Source organism: Equus przewalskii, chromosome 14, assembly GCF_037783145.1.
Source record: "Equus przewalskii isolate Varuska chromosome 14, EquPr2, whole genome shotgun sequence".
Lineage (NCBI taxonomy): Eukaryota > Metazoa > Chordata > Mammalia > Perissodactyla > Equidae > Equus > Equus przewalskii.
In genome coordinates this window covers 35,239,419-35,260,219 of record NC_091844.1, presented here as the reverse complement: position 1 = coordinate 35,260,219, position 20,801 = coordinate 35,239,419, and the positions used below count along the sequence as shown (strand labels likewise).

At 40.6% G+C, this 20,801-nt stretch overlaps 1 long non-coding RNA gene across 1 annotated transcript in view; it reads right to left on the bottom strand.

Moving 5' to 3' along the window:
* Positions 1-10,216: 10,216 nt before the first annotated feature.
* Positions 10,217-20,801, bottom strand: part of LOC139075750 (uncharacterized) — a 68,834-nt gene continuing 58,249 nt past the window's right edge. Inside the window, exons 2-7 of the long non-coding RNA XR_011526505.1 lie at positions 18,503-18,575; positions 18,094-18,185; positions 16,554-16,668; positions 13,218-13,287; positions 11,691-11,833; positions 10,217-10,465 (exon numbers count right to left, since the gene is read on the bottom strand). This is a non-coding gene — a long non-coding RNA (uncharacterized lncRNA). The remainder of the gene's footprint in view (positions 10,466-11,690; positions 11,834-13,217; positions 13,288-16,553; positions 16,669-18,093; positions 18,186-18,502; positions 18,576-20,801) is intronic.

Sequence of the window (20,801 nt, the reverse complement as noted above, 5' to 3'; positions counted from 1 at the left end):
ATACAAATTACAGTTACATTTCCCCACTGTCAAAGAGACTCGTACAGGTAACACATAAATCAGAGTACGCAAATAAAGCCACGTCTTCTCCATGCCTACCATTGGCTAGCAGGAGCAAGCTATGCAAGGAATTGCCCCGCGTCTTTATATGCCTGAAGCACCTTTACTCATTTAACTCTTCTGCCCCCTCTCCCCAGCACCAATAGGGCCTCCTCTCAACCTGGTGACACTTTAGGGTCTTCTTTGCTTACTAGAGACAAATCCTTGAGAATACCTCCTTTTCCCTCTGATCTTATTGACAACTAATACATTTTAAGGTGCGTGTACTTGACAGATATTTACAAATCTGTCCAGCGGGGAGACCCGGGGTCAGTCCTTACATTCACCTAGAACATCAAATTTTTACTTTTGATATTATCTTCAAAGGACTATATAGTGTCATTTGTCTACATAGTGTCACAGAGATAGGATTGAAAATAATTATACAAACTGAAATCGGATGCATATTACTGGGCCACACTGCCTTTAGGGCATCAGGTATTAATACACATCTTGTTAATAAATCCTATAATTATCTTCTGAATAATAAAATTATATTGCGTGTTTTTCTTAAAAGTGTTAATTTGTTAAATGTAAACATTAAAAAACCTGCTACAATTCTTTGTAAACCTGTTTTGACATATCTTCATTATAGATGAAACCTCAAAGGAATAAGAAAGAAAGGAAAAAGGGTGGCCTCATCTTCTCTCAGACTGTGAGGCCCCCACCTACTTAAGACCCCAGGCCCCTCAGGCTGTGACTGGACTTTGAGAGGTCCCGTGTGCTGTTTGTGGAAGAGACTGCATGCCGACTTGGTCATAGTGGTCCCCCTGAGTAAATAAGAGGCCCCTGGGAGGCATGAGACCTGGTCCTGTTTTTACTTTCCACTTTGTCCCATTCCTGTGCTTCCACTCATGACTTATGGAGAGCAGACAGCTAAACATTTTAAATAAGTAACTTGAAGAATTATGTGATGCTGCGCCACCCTGCTTTTAAAAAAAAAGATAATTCCATAGATTCTAAAAGCAAATGGTGGACTATAATATAGAGAATTAGGCACTAAATTTCTATTAATTCATAAAAACTAAAATAGAATCCATTAAGAGTGGTGGGGTATTGGTGTGAAAGGAGATGTAAATTATCCACGATCATGCTTGAAATGCAAAACCTGATCATGTTTGGCATCGGGCCAGCTACCATTAAAGTAATTATTTTTAATCATCAGCACTTGGTGACATGAATACTCATATTTGTTGATTTACTGAGAAAAGCACTTTATATTGTAAATAAAAAGGATGGAAAAATATACATTTGGATTTTAGAACAAATAATAATGATTATTCTTGCTTTCGGGGGAATCTTTCCTTTTACAAAGCCATTTAAAAAAGCCTGTTTCCACGTGGCTCAGACGTGGCCCCTGTGTAAATGTCAAAAGGGGCAGGTGTGAGCTTATTTTTGTCCTCTTTTTTAATGGGATAGCTGGTTTGATTCTTAAATAAGGATTGGGGAACAGAGGATTTCCGGTGATTGCTTTAATGGTAACCAAAGGAGACGCAGAAAATGGCTATTAACATGCACCCTAAGAATTGCCATGAGCACCTTCAGGAACCTTGGAACAAATGATTACTTTTCTTCTACTTTATTTTGCCAGCTTCTGCTGGGATTTGAAAGGTGAATCATGTTTTCCAGGGAGATGAGGGCCAGAGGGACATTCTAGGCAGGGCAAAGACACAGGCAAAGGAAGCTAGGAAACAAGAGCGTGTGTGGGGAAGAGAGAGAAGTGTCGGCGTAGAGGGAGAGGGGGCTTGAGAGCGGACAGGCTGAAAAGTGTGGGTGACTTTTCGCCCGGTGCAAGGGAGTGGACGTCATCTCCTAAGTCAGCGGTTTCCAAACATAAGTACACTTAAAAAATCACCCCAACTTGCTTAAAAATGCATATTTCTGGGTCTTATCAACTCCTCTTCCCCTAAAGATTCAGATTCCATTTTCCCAGGGAAGAGCCCAGGAACCTGCATTTTAACCAACACAATAGGGCACCACCTCCCCTCACGCCTGCACTGACTTTGAGGCAGGTGGTCTCCCTTTGAGCAGGCCTGCTGTAAGTGATGGGGAGCTCCTGAAGGATTTTGAACAGAGCAATGATCACTTTGTTGGCAACCTGGAAAATGGACTGCAAGGGGCAAGACGGCAGGAAGGGAGAGCAGTTATTGTAATAGCTGAATTACCACAGGAGTGCTGGTGATGGAACTGAAGGAATAAGGTTGAGCGACATTGGATAGGGAAATTGGAGAGGATACGAGGGCTGATTACATAGCGGCTCCGGGAGAAAAGTCCTAGTGACCCGAACACTTCTGGCCCAGGTGACTGGGCAGGTGAGGGGAGAGGTACTGTCAATCAAGATAAGAAGAAGAGAAGAGCTTTTTTCCTTTGATCCTCTGTGGCTGGGTGGGATTAGAAAGGAATTCTTTGGGGACTGAGTGTATTTTCTGGACAAATATCACTTGATTCATCTGGAGGACAACTTGATGGGAGGCATGAGGTAGGAGTGAAGTTCAGAAAGATGGCGTGAACTTGAGGAACAAATTTGAGAATTATCAGTTTATTTATTTTTTGCTGGGGAAGATTCACCCTGAGCTAACATCTGTGCCAATCTTCCTCTATTTTGTATGTGGGTCACTGCCACAGCATGGCTGCTGATGAGTGGTGTAGGTCTGCACCTGGCAGCCAAACCTGGGCCACTGAAGCGAAGTGCGTCAAACTTAACCGATAGGCCATGGTGCCAGCCCCAAGAATCATCAGTTTATAATCAGTAGGTAAATCCATGGCGGAGGGAGAGGCCACCTGGGGAAAAATGTGTAGAGAGGATGGGAAGGGACTTTGTTTTTCATAAAATGAGAAAAAGATTGCAAGAAACCCACTATTTCCTCTTGCCTCAGGAAAATCTCTGCTTTTCAGTTTTTCTCTTCCTATCAGCTTCCCCTTTGTGAGCCCCTAAATGAAGCCTGATATTAGCAATATCAAGAAAAGAAAACCTGGGGCTGGCCCTGTGGCCAAGTGGTTAAGTTCACATGCTCTGCTTCGGCAGCCCAGGGTTTCTCTGGTTCACATCCTGGGCACAGACCTAGCACCACTCATCAAGCCATGCTGAGGCATGAACATAGCAGAACCAGAAGGACCTACAGCTAGAATATGCAACTATGTACTGGGGGGTTTGGGGAGCAGACCAAGGAAGACTGGCAACAGATGTTAGCTCAGGGCCAATCTTTAAAAAAATAAAAAAAAATAAACAGTAAAAAAAGAAAAGAAAATTTGTTCATTTTGATAGCAATGTAATTTAATAAAGAACTATGCCATTAATTTCTCAACCCCTGAAAGTGCCTGGAAATTCCCCTCAAAATCTCCATATAACTCAATCTAAAAATGTTTCTCCAATTTACTCACTTTTTCTTAACTACTCATATTTGAGATAAATGATTGTTGGGATTTCTGTTTTTATATGTTTAATTATTGGTATTTTTTTCTATAATCTTTCTGGTTTTTGTTTCTTCTCTTTCATTGTCATTTTTTCCCAATAATTTCTAAAGTTTTCAGTTTTATTTTTCTTTGACTATTACAAAAGTATTATTATAGACTTTTTTTTCAGTTAATTTGGCACTATGGGCTAACACCATGGCAGTATGGGCTAGCCTGGAAAACTATCACATGTTATAAATTCTATGGGGAACTGTGTTCCAAAATGTTTTTGAAACACACATAAATTCTAATTTGTGACTGCCAGCATTTGGAAGTATCATCATATACTATTTTTAAAATAGCATAATGTTATTGTCCACAAACTAATAGAGTTTGTGTGTTTTTTTAACAAAATATTCTTTTTGAGGAAAAGCAGCTTGATTTCATAGGAATATAATGCCTCATTAGGAAAACATATTTGGACAGAAGTGGCTGAGAAATGCAAGCATATGATTTAACCAGAGGATGTTAAGGTTGGAAAGAAAACTCTACCTGCATTTTCCCATATGTGAAAACAGCATGGCCAAAATCTGGGGAACAGACCCCAGAGACCGAAAGGGGCCCCTATTCTTATGACTGCCACTAAATCCTTATGATGCTGCCCTCAAATCATTCCATTAAAATTACTGGAGTCTTCCTCTTTAATCCCTACTGGAGCTCCTGGGCCCATGTTGAAGAAGAAAGGGGACTTATGCCTAGCAAAGGACATTAAGCTCACTTTTTATTCTTTCATTTTCAAGTTCTTGGGCAAGAAGCCAGAACCTAATGTGAGCGTTCAAAAGAGAGGTTTGGGGTTGGGGGTGGGAGATGGGATGGAGAAGGGATGGATTTTACACAGTGAAGACTTGGCCTTCCTGAAGTCTACTCTTCTCATAATTTAGCCCACCTCTTTCTGTAATAATTACCATTATTTGCCTCAATACCAGTATTTTCGGTTCTGTCTTTGTACTCATGCGTACCAACTGGCCCAAATGTTCTGCAAGCGTGGCTCCCCTTTCTGATTGGAAAATGAATCTAATGCCATATGTGGATTTCAAATGTAATCCTATATATTAATTTTCCTCACACTCTCTAAATGGCAAAAACACAAGTCGCTCCCTCTTTTTTGCTGACCATGGCTTGAACTGGACAATGCCTTTGCACGGCTGTGTCTCTGAAGAAGTTAGTGCTGGGAGCAGAGTTAGCCACTGCTATCTCCTTGGCTTTCAGGGGTGAGGGTGGTGATGACCTCAATATACCTATTTTGTTCTAAGACACCTATGCAGATGCATACAAGCTTTCTGGCCTGAAGGGCATTCACAAAAGAGCTCTGTCATAAGTGGAGAGAAGCACCAATTTTTTGTTTTACTCTGTAATGGCATAACTTTTATTTTAAATATACTTTATTTGCTCTTATTTTGGAGACCTTCTCAGATTTTACGGTAGATCTTTTCTTTCTCTAACACGTCTTTGACATGTAGCTGGCAATTTTAGGCAATTAAGCACCACACTTCTATTATGGTCAACTAGGAATTACATTGCCTTATCAAAGACTCTTAACAAAGTCTCCCTCCGTTTTCCATCATATCAGTCTCTTCTCTTCTCTCCTCTCTTCTCTTGTTTCGTCTCTTCTCTTGTTTTCTGTGAGAGTATGTGTGTGTGTGTAGGTGTGCAGAAAAACAAAGCCCAATCTGCCAGAAGTTTTCAGCTGTCAGGTTTATTAAGGTATAATTTACAAACAACAAAATTCATCCTTTCTGGATATACAGATCATTGTATTTTGAGAAATATATACAGTCATGTCACAATCGAGATACAGAGTATTTAAATCACCCCCAAATTTCCCTCACACCCCTTTGTAGTCCAGCCCCTCTCCCTGCCTCGGCCCCAGCTAATCTGTTTTATGGTTCCAGGTTTGCCTTCCACACAGTGTCATGTAGATGGAATCACAGAGTATACAACCCTTGCAGTCTGACTTCTTTCATGCAGCATAATGTTTTGAGACTCATCCATGTTGTTCCACATATCAGTTCCTTTATCCTGATGAGTACACTTCCATTGTGTGGATATACCATTATTCATTTATTCATTAATGGACATACGGGTGGTTTCCAACTTTTGGAATTTATGAATAAAGCTTCTATAAACACTTGCATCAAATCTTTGCGTGCACAGCTTTTAAAAAAATATTTAATATATTAGCCTGTGAGGATGTAGGAAAGCAAAGAAATATTAAAAGAGGAAAAGCTAATGTATGCTTGTTGGAGAGAGGCTGAGACTGGGAGATGGAGGAGACAGAGAGAATTGGTGCATGAGGATGGAAAGACAAGGACTGTTGGAAAGAATACTGTATTTACAGCCTTTCTCACTGGGAGGAGGGTGGGACTGTAGACACACTGGCAGTAGTCGGTGGGACCGGTTGTCATGCTGTCTCATGGGAACACAATCCTGGTTGTGCACAACGAGGATTGTGTCCGCATCTCCCAATGCTGTGCCTGACACATAGGGAAGTACTGTGATTCACAAATGTTTGTTGAATACACAAAAAGATAAAAAATGAAATCCATGACCCAATTAATATAAGGAATTGGTTTTATTTGAAAGGACTGAATGGCAGGTTCTGATTTTGTGAGGATTCTAACGAAAAGAATTTCAGATACATGGCTTTCTAGTTTTCAAAGACTACGATAAAATAAGTTTAACACGAACATGACACTAAGATCATAAAATCTTTCTTTGTTGAGTCTAAATAATGAACTCAAAGAATACAGTCAGGGATGTAGGTGACATAGATGACATCTGTCCAGCCTTGGAGACTTCTGAGCATCTTTCCACTCATCTCTAGGCTCCCTATAAGGTCCACTTCACTGGTGATACCAATGTCTTCTACTGTCCTCAAGACCCGAGCCCACCTCCACCCCAGGCACCCTGATGACCTAACCTTCTACTTCACTGCGGTGACAGAGCTCACTGACTACTCTAACTGAACACCTCTCCACTTGTTTAATAGAACTTCCTTTCTCCCTTCATTCCTGTTACTGGTGAAGCTCTGTGGAGTGAACACATAAGTTCTCACTCAAACCCGGGACACTTCTGAGAGTGAAAGGGAACCCAATAATCCTGACACAAGGATACAATACACTAGAACTGTAGATGCACAGCATACATCTGGGCAAGCCAGAACCTGTGGTCATCCTGGGAAGAAGCAGCTTTCTTTGCCAAGATGTAGTGCTCTCCTTCTGCTTTTGATTGTACCCCTCGTCTTCTCCAAGACTTGGTCCCACCAATTATTTCCTTTTTGTGTGTGTGAGAAAGATTGGCCCTGAGTTTACATTTGTTGTCAATCTTCCTCTTTTTGTTTGAGGCAGGTTGTCCCTGAGCTGTGCCAATCCTTATCTATTTTGTATGTGGGTCGCTGCCACAGTGTGGCTTAATGAACAGTGTGCAGGTCCATGTCCAGGATCAGAAGCTGTGAGCCCCAGGCTGCAGAATCAGAACGTGCAAACTTAACCACTACATCCCCAGGCCAACCCCCTTATTTTTTTTCATTTTGTTCCTCCATCAATTTATTCACCTAAGATTCAAAAGGTGTCTGCTGTGTCAATGTTGTTTCTGACAACTCAGCCTGAATGGTAGCTTAGGAGCTCACAATTTTATTTAGTACATCCTCTGTCACAGAATGTGGGGTTGTTTCCAAAATTTTTCCCAGTGCGAATCATCTCTGTTACCTCTTCACATCTCCACCATCTCACAAATTCAACCCACCACCACCTCTCTCTGTGACTTTATAATCACCTCCGAAACAATGTTCCTGCTTTTTCACTTGCCCTCCTTAAATCCATTCTCCACCTACTAAGCAAAGAAATGTTTTTAGAGTACAAATGAGGTCCCATCTCTTCGCTCCATAAAAACCTTCAATGGCTTCCCACTGCAGGTAGAACAGAATCCAAACTGTGTATCATGCCCCACAAAGTCCTGTCTGAGAGGCCAATGCCTACTGCACTCCTCACCACTATCAACACACACTAGTACCCCCACCCCTACTTCCCATCCCCTACGATTCCCCCCACCTCACTCCCCAACCTCCAGCCTCGGGGTTACTCTTCTTCAGCTTCCTGGGCTTCTGTCAGTTCTTAAATGTACTAAGCTTTTTCCTGCCAGAGGTTTTTATATTGCTGCTTTCTGTGCCTTGCTCTTTGTATAAATATTTCCTTTATAGCTATCAGTTCTTAGCTTAAATGGCATCTTTTACGAAAAGTCTCCCTTGACTGTGATGCTTTCACGCTTATTTTCTTCACAGCATGTTCAACAATTCCTAATTATTATATTTATTGAGTTAGTTCCGTATTTACTGTCTGTTCTTCCTATGAGAATGCAAGCTCTTTGAGGGCAGGAATTACATCTGTCTTGTTTATTCCTGAGTCTCAGCCCTTAGTTACCGTACCTGGAACCTGGCGGGTGCTCAATAAAGATGCAATGTGTAAGTGAAAGTTACAAATGATTTTATTTATAGTTTTGGGGTATAGTATTACTTTGGGGAGGACAGTTTTCTGGAAATGGGATTTTGTGATTCAGGAAGCTGATAATTTTTAGATATTTTTGAGGCTTTTGACATGTACTATCCTCTAGGGAAGTTTCGGCAATTTATATCACCCCCCTACAGTGTGGATATTAATGAACATTAACTTACCATTTAATGTTGATTTTGTCAGGTAGGCGAGTGAAAATGATATCTTACTATTGATATGATTTGCATTTTTTTGATGACTAGAGAAATTAAACTTTTTCTTACATTGTGAGACATCTGTATTTCTTTTCCTGTATGTGTGTGTATATGTTAATTGCTTATTCTTATCACGCTTTGCTGAGAAAGTTAGTCATTTTAAAGATTTGATTTTTAAGAGCTCTTTATCTATTAGGGATATTAAATTTTGTTTACTATAAATGTTGCAAATATTTTTCTAGATTACCATTTAACTTTTAACCTTATTGTTGTTTTTTAACAAAAATAATTAAAAGTTTACGTAATTGCGTATATCAGTCTTTTCCTTTGAGATTTCTGTCTTTGCTGTCATTATGGAAAGTACTTCCTCCCTCAAAGATCAGATGAATATTTTCTCATAATATCTTAACGGTTTCATTTATACATATTATATATTATAGTATATAGTATATGTAATATATTATATATATTTAAATACTTTTTTAAATGATTTGGGTATAGGTAGAAATTTAATTTCCATTTTTCCACTATTTTTACAGTGTATCAAAATTGTTTATTGAATAATTTATCCTTGCCTCAGTGATTCGAAATATCTTATTTATCATATCCAAAACTTTTATAAATACTAGATCCATTTCTCAATTTTCTCTTGGCTTCAATAGTTTCTTTGGCTGTTCTTACACTGCTTATTATACTGTTTTAATTATTATAGCTTAAAATTATTAATATATAAAAAGACAGCTTCCTCTTCATTGTTTCTTTCTTTTTGTTTTTCAAAGGTGTTTTTGCTTCTCAAACGTTTATTCATCTAGGAGAACTTTAAAATCATTTTGTAAAAATCAACTGAGCACTTTGAAAAGAATTGCCTTACATTTATAGATTAATATAGGTACAATTCACCTTTAATAAGATTGAGGCTTCTCATTAAAGAATATGGTAATTCAAAGATTTATTGAAGTCTTCTTTATAACTTTGCTGTGATTCTTTAAGGTCTTTCATATACTTCTCACTTAGTTTATTCACAATTTTTAAATTTTTTGTTTGCTGTTTTGAATGGGATATTTTTCCCAGGGTATTTTTTCAGTTTGTAGGAAAGCTATGATTTTAGTACACATATTTTTGAAAATGGCCAACTTATTTAACCTTTTTATTCATCCTTAGAGGTTTCTCTCTTGAGTTTTCCTGGTAGGAAAGAACAGAATTTGAAAAGAGTGATACTTTTGCCTCTTCCCTCCTATCCCCTCTTGATCACAGTTGTTCTGAAACACCTGCGCCTCACACAGAGGCAAGGGCTTCCTAATGCTTCTGCGGGCCCCTGTTACTCCTCCCTCCAATCTATCCTACAGACTGCTGACAGATCTAACCGCCTCTCTTTTCAAAAACACCCAGACTGTTTCCCTTTTCATTTATTAGTTAATTCAGAAAATCCGTATGGAGCGCCCAGCATGTACCAGGTGATGCCAGTAGTGAACAAAACCAATATGACCAATATGAACTTTCCATTCACATGGAAGAGTGACAGATGTTAAACTCACCAACCAACAAACAAGCATACTATTATAAACAGCAGTGAGTGCTGTAATGGAAAAGAACAGGCACTATGAGCAGAGAATTCTAGGTTGGGGAAGCCCCTCAGAGGACGTGACCTTTGGACTGTGACAGGCAAATTAATAGGATTTGGTCAGAGGAAGAGTAGAGGAGTCTGCCTGGAAGATGGAAAGCAGGTACTAAGACCCCAAAGCAGAAAACAGTGGTGCTTTTGAGAAACTGGAGAAAGGTCAGCGTGCCTAGAGTGTGGTGAGTCAGGGAGCGGGTGGTAAGAGGCTGGACTGCTGAATCAAGCTTGATGTTGGTCACCTCAAAGATTTGGAGTTTTATTCTACGTGCAATGGAAACGATGGAAGGTTTTAAGAGTGTGCGTAGCATAATATGATTTGCCTTTCAAAAGAGTCTCTCTGCTCCTGAATTAACCCATCATTTAATCAATCACGGACTTGTATTTACAATTTATGCCCAAGGCTGGTGGTCCTCCAGCAAAGGTTCTGTGTATCGGTTAGGGATTAGTCCTTGCTTGTTAAAAACTTATTGACTTGTAACAAGCTTCAGGAATTCTCTGAACATTTATTGAGCACCTAATCTCTGGCAAACATTATGATAGCTTCTAGGGATATAAATATATATATAAGACAGGATCTCTCAGGGAGTTCACACCTAAAGCAGAAAGAGAGAGAACTAAATGTAATTAGAACTGAATGTAATTTGAGACGTACTCTAACAGAATTATATATATAATACAGTCCCGAATCAGAAGAAGGGGGCCTTGACTCTGAGTGTCGGGGGTGCTGGGCAGGGGAAGATAGATTGGGGTGGGACAATGCTACAAAGGCAATGATGCTGAAGTTGAATTTTGACAATTAAGTTCCCTAACTATGAAACCAAGAGATAAAAGGAGAACAGCATGTGCATCTCTCAGAGGCATGAAGGAGAGAATGATTCATTCAAAGCAAAGACAAATACATTAGTAAGACAGACTTTAGGGAGCAAGTGAGAGGATGGAAGGAGATAAGGCTAAACATGCAGGTAGGGGTATAAATGAGAAAGGGGATTGTGTGATTAGAAAGGAGTACTGTATCCATGAGGAAATGGGGCATCACTGGAGGATTCTAAGTAGGGAAGTGACAGGATCAGATTTGTTTTGATAAAAATGTAAATCTGATGTTCATGTAGAGATAACAGATCCTAAGAGGGCTGAGAAATGGGGAGGACCTGAGCCAGGGCTGTGGTGGGAGAAGTGTAGAGGTGGGGAGAGGTATGAGCAATGTCAGGTCTCAGGGACAGGTCTTAGATGAGGGAGGTGAGGTGGAGGAAGGAACCAGGGGATTCCAAAGTAAATGGATGGTTGGGTTGGGGGAGAAGAGGATAAGTTCATTTGGAAATATGTTGGTTTAAGGCAGGGTTTGGCAAACTTTTCCTATAAAGGGTCAGATAGCAAATATTTTAGGCTTTGTTGGCCATTTGGTCTCTGTCACAACTACTCAAGTCTGCCTCTGCAGGGTAAAAGTAGCCATAGATAATATGGAAAGGAATGTGGCTGTGTTCCAATAGGTGGGGCAGGTGTGTGGGTTGGATTTGGCTCATAGGCTATAACTTACCAACCCCTGGTTTAAGATATCTGGGGGACTTCCATGCAGGTGACTATTAGATACTCAGAAAAATCAATCTGAAACTCAGAAGAGCTCAGGCTTAGAAAACAAAGTTTAGGAGAAGTCAGTAGATAGATGATAGATCACCCACTGGCAACCTAAATCCCAGCTAGAAAAGGTGATTTGTTGAGCAAGAACAGTATAAATAAATTTGAATGCCTTTAGGCAGGCAAAAAGTCTTCATTTACCACAAGCCCCATAATTCATTATTGTATCCCATCTATTGGACTTACATTTTTATGTGGCCTTGCCAGTCTTTGTTCTCATTTGAATTTTCAATCCATAACATTGATAGTGTTTGGTTGTGAGTAGAAAAGGAGGATGATCAAGTACAAAACTTGAAGGATACCAACATGTAAGGGGGAAGTAGAAGAATCTGTAAAGAAAGAGTGAGAAATAGCAGTCTTGATCTGAAATGGAAATGGCTTAAAGCGGAAGAATTTTCCATCTAAAATTGGTAAACAATAAAACACTTCAAGACCTAGATCAAATGCCGCCTTCCTATAAAGCCTTCAGCAATTATCCCAAAGTGTCTATTATGAAGAACCCTAGCCTTTGTTGATGCACCCTTTCCCTTAAACTTACCATTTGCCCTTGATTACGTTGCTTGCTTGTATTGCTCTCTTTGAGTCTCTTACTGATCTAAACCCTGGCTCCCCAGTAAGTTTATAAACTCCTTGAGGTCTAGGACTCTTTATTTCTCAGACTTCAATTTTTCTCACAAATCCTAATATAGTAATAAATGTGTAGCAGACACCCAACAAATGATTATTGATTGGATATGACTTGCTTACAAGATAGAAAGAGCTGGTACTGTAAGGAAATATCATGTTTGGTTTTATATTTAAGTTCCTGGAGCTTCAATTGTTTCACCAGGTTCCCATCAATAGCCTACCCATCCTTCCCCCCACTGCCCTCCCCACAAATCTATTTTCCTTTGGCAAGCCTATGTAACCCTAGAACCAATCCATCCTACCACACGTGGAGTTCCTGTCAAGTGTTCCACTTTCTATTCGATGACTTCTCTTATTTCCTTCTTATTTATCCTAATGCATTGTCCTTTTGACCCAAAGAATTATATAATGGTTTTTACAGAAGGTGTGTATAAAAGTAGCCTTCCTCAATTTAACCATAATAGTACTTAGTATATCTTCAAATAGCTTTTCGGACAATAACTAATTCACTGCTTTTGAAAGAACCCCTGCTAAACAGTTAAGCAACTGACTCTCCACTGGGAAGTTAGGGAGACCCAATCCATGCATTAAGCATCGACCAGCGTCTCTGAGGAAGTCACTGCTCCAGACTCTGTGAGGTTCCAAAGGCTAAGCTTCTCCTGTCAGGCTCACATCATCCCTCAACACTTGCAGTCATTTTGACCCACTTCACATTAGATATAAGACGCAATGCATGAGGAAGTAGTGCCAAGAGACTTCTATGAGAAAACTTTCAGTGGAGTAATTCCCTCCATTTTCAATGGTGAATTACCCTTTCCCGAGTATAAAGGTGGCCCTTGCCTAATGAGCTTTCTTAGAAGTAGAATTTCATGTCTCGTGACATGAAAATTAATGCACATGTTGAGGAGTTTACTTACCCTCCTATAATTAATGATCTTCAGACATGCCGATTTGAGAATGGAAAGAAATCTGCTTCATAGAGTTAACATGCTCACAAATTACTACTCCAAATTCTCTACCATTCAAGAAGAGTAGAAGACATCTTCTTGCATAATAAGGTACAGCTCACATGAAACACAAAGATACCTTTTTGGAACACAGTAATCCACCCAGATTTAGACAAAAAGACAGCTCTCCCTCTGAATAATTTGTAAATCTAAAATATAATAGAAAGAGAGACATGTATTAATAAACATAAGCCTAACCTTTCAAATAAGTTCCATTTTACTGTATACTCACAGCAGCTGGTAACCTTCTGACATTCTTATCTCCTAAACTTTTTGTTTTCTATCCATCTGTTAAGTATTAAACAATGTCAATTCTTCCCTCCCAACTCTCGATCTACCCCCATCAAACTAGACTAAATAGAACTAAATTCAATTACTACATTAAGATATATTCTGCCTTACTGAAAAACAAAATATCTCCTTTTTTACCTTAAATCAAAAGGCATGCTTGAGCTATGTCCCTCCTGATAACTGCAGCTTCTGAGATGGAAGAGGGAAAGCAGGAGCCATACGCATTTCTTCTAACTTACTTCCTCTGAAACTTGCTCTTAAGAACTTAAACCCCTCTATCCAAGAGGTCATCAAAGGTAGCCTAAGAATGCTCCTATTTTGGCTACAGTTGCACCACGGAAATCCAAGACAGCAAACGGGATGTGCTGGGATACAGTTTGAAGGTCCCCAAGTAGACATTTGGGAGTAAAAGCTTTGATACAGAAGAATGTCACTCTTCTGGCCAAAGTATGAGAGTTGTTGCATGTTTCAGGAAAGAGTGGGCAGAGCATGTAGAGAGAGGATGAGAAGAATGGACATCAGCTCCAGTGGGCACCCATCAAGCATGAGAAGATAACACTGCACCTGATATGAGCCAAAGTGCCCTACCTGAAAACCTCCCATCCTATTCCGGACAGCCTGTCATTTGAACCATCAGTCATTCCTCCAAGATAAGGCAATACCACACCTATATAATAAAAGTCCTTGACAGGAAGAAGCTATGGCTGCTCATTAGAAATAATAATCTGCCAAATCCATTTCCTACTATTCAGGGTCTGCCAAGCTATCCCACCCCAAATTATGACAGAAGCTACAACTGGACTAGCAGGCGGATGAGGGGTGTTCGTCTGTGGGCTAACGGCTGGGGCTGGGTGCTCTTTGGGGTGGGAAAAACCAACATTTTTAGACATCATTGCTGAAAGGAAGACAAGAAATATTTGTTTTCCATTCAAAGTATGAAATATTTCCCTTAAAATAATTCTTTTAAAATAAACAAGAGGATTGGGCATGGCAAAAATCATGAAAATAGTATATAAATGCCTGAAGTTCAGGAAACACTGACATTAAGGAAATTGATGCACTGGAAGATGGCAGAGATTTGCCTTTAATTTCCTGCCCGATGACCCTATCCCACCTTTCTCCAGGGCCAGCCACAGGTGTCTGAGCTGGAAGCTGGAGCTCCTCACTCACTTATGTGAAAACCCATGAGATGTCTGCCGCGCCCCCCTCAGTCCCAGTTCCAGCACTATCCTGGGTGTGGGCCAGAAGAAAACAGGCTTCCATTGAGCCATAGGGCTCCGCTGTTGTGTGGTTCGGTCCTAAGCTGTGCTAAGATTCCATACCTCCTCACAGAGGAAGTAGGCTACAACCAGAAACATCTTATGTATAAACGCCCATGGGTGAAAATGCCCAGCAAGGACTCCCCTTTAGAAGGAGGCTAAGCGTTATGAGGAGGTCTCAGACTGTGTTTTCCAGGCCCACTGGGATTGCCCTCCTCTTGGAACCACTGACAGGGGGCGTGTGGACCCAGCCTGGCTGTGGGAGGCAGGAGCAGCAGGCACCCCCTGGGTTTCTGAACCACAGCCTCCTGATGGTGATCAGAGCACCAAGAAGGGACTAATTTAAAAACCAAACAATGTGGTAATTGCCCCTGGTCACCAGGTTGCCTTGCTTTTGGAAGGCCGCTGTTTCCGATTAGTGGGGCCTGGATCTGATGAGGACTAACAAAGTGGAACGAATGATCAAAGCGACAGTTACCGCAGTGCGAGTGCCCAGTGATTGATCTGGATGACATAATAATGATAACCAATGAGGTGAGGCGGGTGGTTGTCCCCTCCAGGTAAGGACGGGGGTGGGCCCTGGACAGGTCAGGACTTTTCTCTGTTAAGGGAAAAGAAGGTCATAGGGTGGAAGCAGAGGCACGTGGAAAGGAAAGAATGAGCATTCGCACCCAAAACTTCTGATGGGAGGAAAATGGGTTAGCCATGGCTGAGAATGAAATGCCCGTTAGGATGCAGCTATCAGAGACAGAGAGGAAGATTGCCAGGCCTGGAAGATCGCTAACCCAACTATTTAAGGTACCGAGCAAGGGCATTTATTGTGAAGAAAACTCAGCTCTCTGTAAATAATTTAAACCAAAAAAGGGCTCATTTAAAAGTTATTTTTGATAGTCATGTTTTCTGAATAGGAGAGGAATTACCTCTTTAAAAACTAATAAAAGCCGCATCTCAAAGAGATGTATGCACACCCATGTTCATAACAGCATTATTCACGGTAGCCAAGAGGTGGAAGCAACCCAAATTTCCATCTACAGATGGATGGATAAACGAAACGTGGTATTTATACGCAATGGAATATTATCCAGCCATAAAAATGAAGGAAATCCTGTTACATGCTACAATATGGATGAACCTCAAGGACATTCTGCTGAGTGAAATAGCTAGTCACAAAAAGACAAATACTGTATGATCCCACTTATATGAGGTATCTAAAGTAGTCAAATTCACAGACACAGAAAGTAGAATGGTGCTTACCAGGCGCTGGGAGGGTGGAGAATGAGTTGTTTCACACACTTGGAGGTTCAGTTTTGCAAGATGCAAAAGTTCTGGAGATATGTTTCACAATCATGTGAATACACTTAATGCTACTGAACCGTACACTTAAAAATGACTAAGCCAGTAAATTTTATGTTAAGTGTTTTTCACTACATAAATTAAAAGAAAAAGAGCCTGACAGCTTTATTATCATTTGGATAAAAATAATTTTTCAGTAACACTGTACATTTTCTGTTTCCTCAAAGAGTATCTTCTGAATCTAATTTGACTCCTCCTTTGGAAGTTCAAATATTGTACAGGAGAGTAGAATAGTATTGGCTTCGAAGCCTGTTGAGGTGGGTGATAGTATTTCCCCTTAGACAAATGGCCCCAGAATGATGAATATACATGCTTCTTAAGTCTGTGTCTTGTGGGTTTTATGCTGCTTTTGTTGTCAGGCTCTCAACTCTCTCTTCTTTTCTGTGGGCCAGTCTCTTACCTCCTCCAAATGTGTTGAGGAAATGTGTTCGACACATTACTTCAAGTTGTGCACAAAATAAGGATAACGACACGCAGAATCAGGGACCAAAAGGCCCTCCTAATCACCTGACCTTTCAGATCTGGTCTCCGGCACTCCTGCTTTTCTCTTCTTGGAAGGCTGCTGTGTTTACCAATGCTCATCTTTCCGCAGGGTTGGGCATGGGCAGCATTGCCGGCTCTGGAATCCTGAATGGGAAAGGCAGAGGTTTATTATTGACCCATCTCGAGAACCATAAGCACAAATACTATCAACTATCAACTCTGAGGTTCATCTCTGACCAGAATCAAGAGACTCTGTGAGTAAATATAAATCCATCTTCTAAGAAAAGACTGACCAGCTTTCTTCAACATAGAATCAGCGTTATTAATATCTCTAGAATTTAATGCTACTTTGCTTCTTATTGAATAAGGAAAGAATTTATTCTATCCTTGAAAAAAAAAAAGCTGGTATTTTTAAAGAAGAAGGTATAGTCTCAAGAACTCTTCAGGTCTTCAGTGATGCTCAGTGGAGAAAAATGAGATATCTTCTCATTCCTGACCCAATCGACTGATGGATCTACAGGCGGAGATTTTTCTGTTGACTTTTACATCTTAGAAAGTTTATTCTGAAGCCCAAGGGAAGCACGCTGCCTTTCTGTTGTGAGCCTGAGGACCCCAGGCATCTCATGCCAGAGCTTTTGTATTCTGCTTCTGCTCCTGAGCTGAAGGCATGTCCCTCTTGCTCATTTCCATCTGGAGGTTGCAGACACATGCAGGAGAAAACGGAAAGGAAGGCAGGAAAAGAAATGGACAGCTGCATCCTAACGGGCAGCGGATGTTAGTCACAATCTCACCTCCCCACCCCAGGAGCTCGCTGAGTCGCCCAAGCTCTTTGCTGGAGAGCTGCCCAGCAGCCACACATGGTGTGGGGACAGGGACTGAGTGCAGGGGCAGCACCAGGTGCGAATCCTCGCTCCACCACTTGCAGGCTCTGAGATACATACAAGATCCTCCACTCTCCAACCCACATTTCCCCAACTTTGAAATGGCGACGCCTTCCTTCTTCTCCCAGGTTTGCCATAAGGATCCACTAAACCATAGCTGTGAAAACACGTGGCGAAGTGTTAGGCCCCTACACAAGCAGGAGACTTGTTTGCGGGTTACCATTTGGCAGATGCAAAGCCCTGTTCTGTTGACACAATTGTCCTTTATGGCACTCACTTGGCAATTTGAACTTTGCTGACAAACAGGAGAAAGGTGGCAACATTTGCCTCTAACTTCAGTCTTAAAATAAAGTTTAAAAGGTTTTTCACAAAACTTGACAAATGAGGTTGTCTCTGGTTTTGCATATCTCTCATCCACACTGGCCTGCGTTCCCTGGAGCGCCTTCTCAGGCTGCCTTGACCCCTTTCTGACCTCTCTTTCTACTCCAGCTTCCTTTCAAAATAAACCAATAGATAAGCCAGCATAACTTCTCTTTTTAATAATCCAAATGCAGTTTCCAGGAAACTGGCACATTGTGACAAAAAGCCCTATCACTCTGCCTCCTCTCTCTCTGGAATCCCTCTGTCTAGCCTGGTCAGGGGCTGCAGCACTGGTGCCACACCTTCAGCAACGTGATGCCAGGCTCACCTGCAGTCCCCCAGGTCCCCAGGCAGCCTCTGATGTCAGTTCAGTCGTCCTCCTGAACAGCCTTTCCTTGTCACATTATTTTCCTGAAAGATCTTGGAAAACCATTAGCAGCGACAAAATATTTTCCAGAGCTCCAAGACTTTTCTTCCTGGTGACTTTTAAACCACTCTGAGCCTCCCTGTTCCATCAGTGCCCACCCTTTGGGGCTCCAAACATATTCAACTTAATTAGTTCTAATACTTTAACTGTTTAAATAGTTAATAGCAGAACTTAGACTTCAAACCACCCCCACCCCCACCCACAATTGCCCATGTGTCTGAGGTTGTCAGATCAAGATGGAAAAATACCTCTAATTGTTTCCAGACAATGCACAACGCTCTCACTCTGGGTGAGAATAAGTATAACTTACATTTGCACAAAGGATCTCAGGGAGGCCCGTGGGAGATTCCTGCAAGCCAGTCTTCTTTGTACGTTCCAGTCCACTGGAAAATAAAACCCAGTTTCAAAACTGAACTGGTAGCTTTCACTTCCCCCAGATTATTCCTTGATGAACAGTTATAGCTGGTTTCATTTTTTTTTCCAACAAACAAAATTTCTTTTCAGATCTTAATAGATTTTTGTCTTGGCCTTGCATGTCAGAAAGTAAATACTATGGCCCAGAGGAAAGGACAACTATTAATTGGAATATGACAAACGTGGATTCTTCTGGACCGCATTAAGGCCCAACAAATGGTCTGCGTGGTGCTTTTTTCTATCTCTAGAAATATCTCGCTCCTCAAGAACGTCCTCTCTGGGCCTGAAATTCCATCACTGAGAGATTCATTCATTTGTGTGTAGAAGATATGCTAGTTTTCAGAACTTGCACAATATGAATACAAATACAATTGGTTGACAGTTAACACCCTAGTAAGACTCTATTAATGAAGTTTCAAGACCTAGATTAGGACAGAAAAGGGAATCCTGAGGGAGCAAGAGAAGAAAGTGGAAAAAGCAGAGTCAGACCTACACTTATTCACATCCTGTTACATGCTAGGCACTTTCTCCACTCTGTATCATATAACCTCGTGACATTCCAGTGAGTAGGTATTACTGAGCCCATTTGAAAGACGTAGAGACTGGGATTCAAAAGGCTGAGTAAATTGCTCAGGATCACACAGACTGTACTTACTTTACTTAAGCCTTGGTGATTTTTCTATGTTAATACATTCAGATCCAATTTCTAATATTTTTCTGTCAGTCAACCCATGTCTTTGCATTAGATGTTAAATATCTGTTTTTTTTCCGCAATGAATGTTAAACTAACACATGGTTATTAAACTGAAGAAGGTTTACCTATCTGCCACCTCATCAATTCATCTTGCATACTCCCAGGAACACCAGCCACAATTTAGGAAGCAGTTCCACACTAAAGACCAACAGTTCTTGAGGGCAATAAGGGGTGTGAGCATGCCCTCCCAGGCAGTACACAGACTGGCCCACAGCTAACTCGCTCCCCTTTAGTGCCTCCTACGGGAAGTAGCGGGGTGGGGGCAGCAGGCAGCTCAGTAGACACGGGAAATCAGCTGCCATGGTGTGGAATCCACGGTTATGAGTCTTCTGTTGTTTTCTTTGGAAGTTACTAGATGGCAGACGAGCTCATTTTTGAGGTTAGACTGGAACAGTGGTTCTCCAAATCAGATTCTGGCTCCAGGGCTCATCCCTAATGACGTTTCCACCGATCTGTAGTGAAACATGGTAAGGTTTCCATTGACTCCTTTTTTTCCTATAAGTATGTCCGTTTCAAAATATGTGATTGCCCTTTTATATTTTAGGAAATAGTGGGGGGAGTAAATGCAAATTTACTTTTTATTAAAACGCTTATTTGGAAAAAATGGCAAGCTGCATACATATCTCTGTGCGTATGTGAGAATATTTGTCTAGCACGCCCACACACGTGCAAAAAGAAACCAGATAAACTATGATAGAGTCATATTATGAAATTAGGTACAGCAGTCAAAAATGAATTAAACAGAGCTGCACTGATATAGAAAATCACAGAGATTAGGAAAAGAAAACCTAAAGTAGAATATGATGCTATTTAAACAAAGCATCCAAAGGATTTACTTCTATATGGACCTATGTATGTATATAAATGTGCAGAGAAAGTTCTGGAAGGAGGCATAGCAAACAGATAAGAGTGGTTCCCACTTTGGAAGATACTAAGGTTAGATGGATGTCACCAGAGACTTTTGCTTTATCAATATAGTTTGACATTTTTAAATAAGAAGAATATGTTTAGCCACTACTTATGGAATTTGAAAATAAATTAAAAGTTTTAAAGTTCCAAACCTTATGTCAGTCCCCTTTTATTATTATTACATTTATCATACTTGTTATTATTATCATTTATAATTAATTTTACCAGGCTATGAAAATCTGGGCACACTGGGCTAGATTAGAGTCAAGGCAAAGATTCTATGAGCATGATAAAGTGCACAAAAAGGTCATCTTTAATAATTATCGTCATAATAATCATGCACTCACTCTAAAAGGATAGTGTAAAAACTAGTTTAATATTTTAAGTGCAATACCATGACTTTCATTTACGTCATTTAAATGAATGAAATATTAATTCTTTGAAACTCAGTGTTGTAATATTTCATGTATAATAAAATCTTGCAAACTTGTTTGTTACCACCGTGCGTCTAAGGTTCACCAAAACACCTATG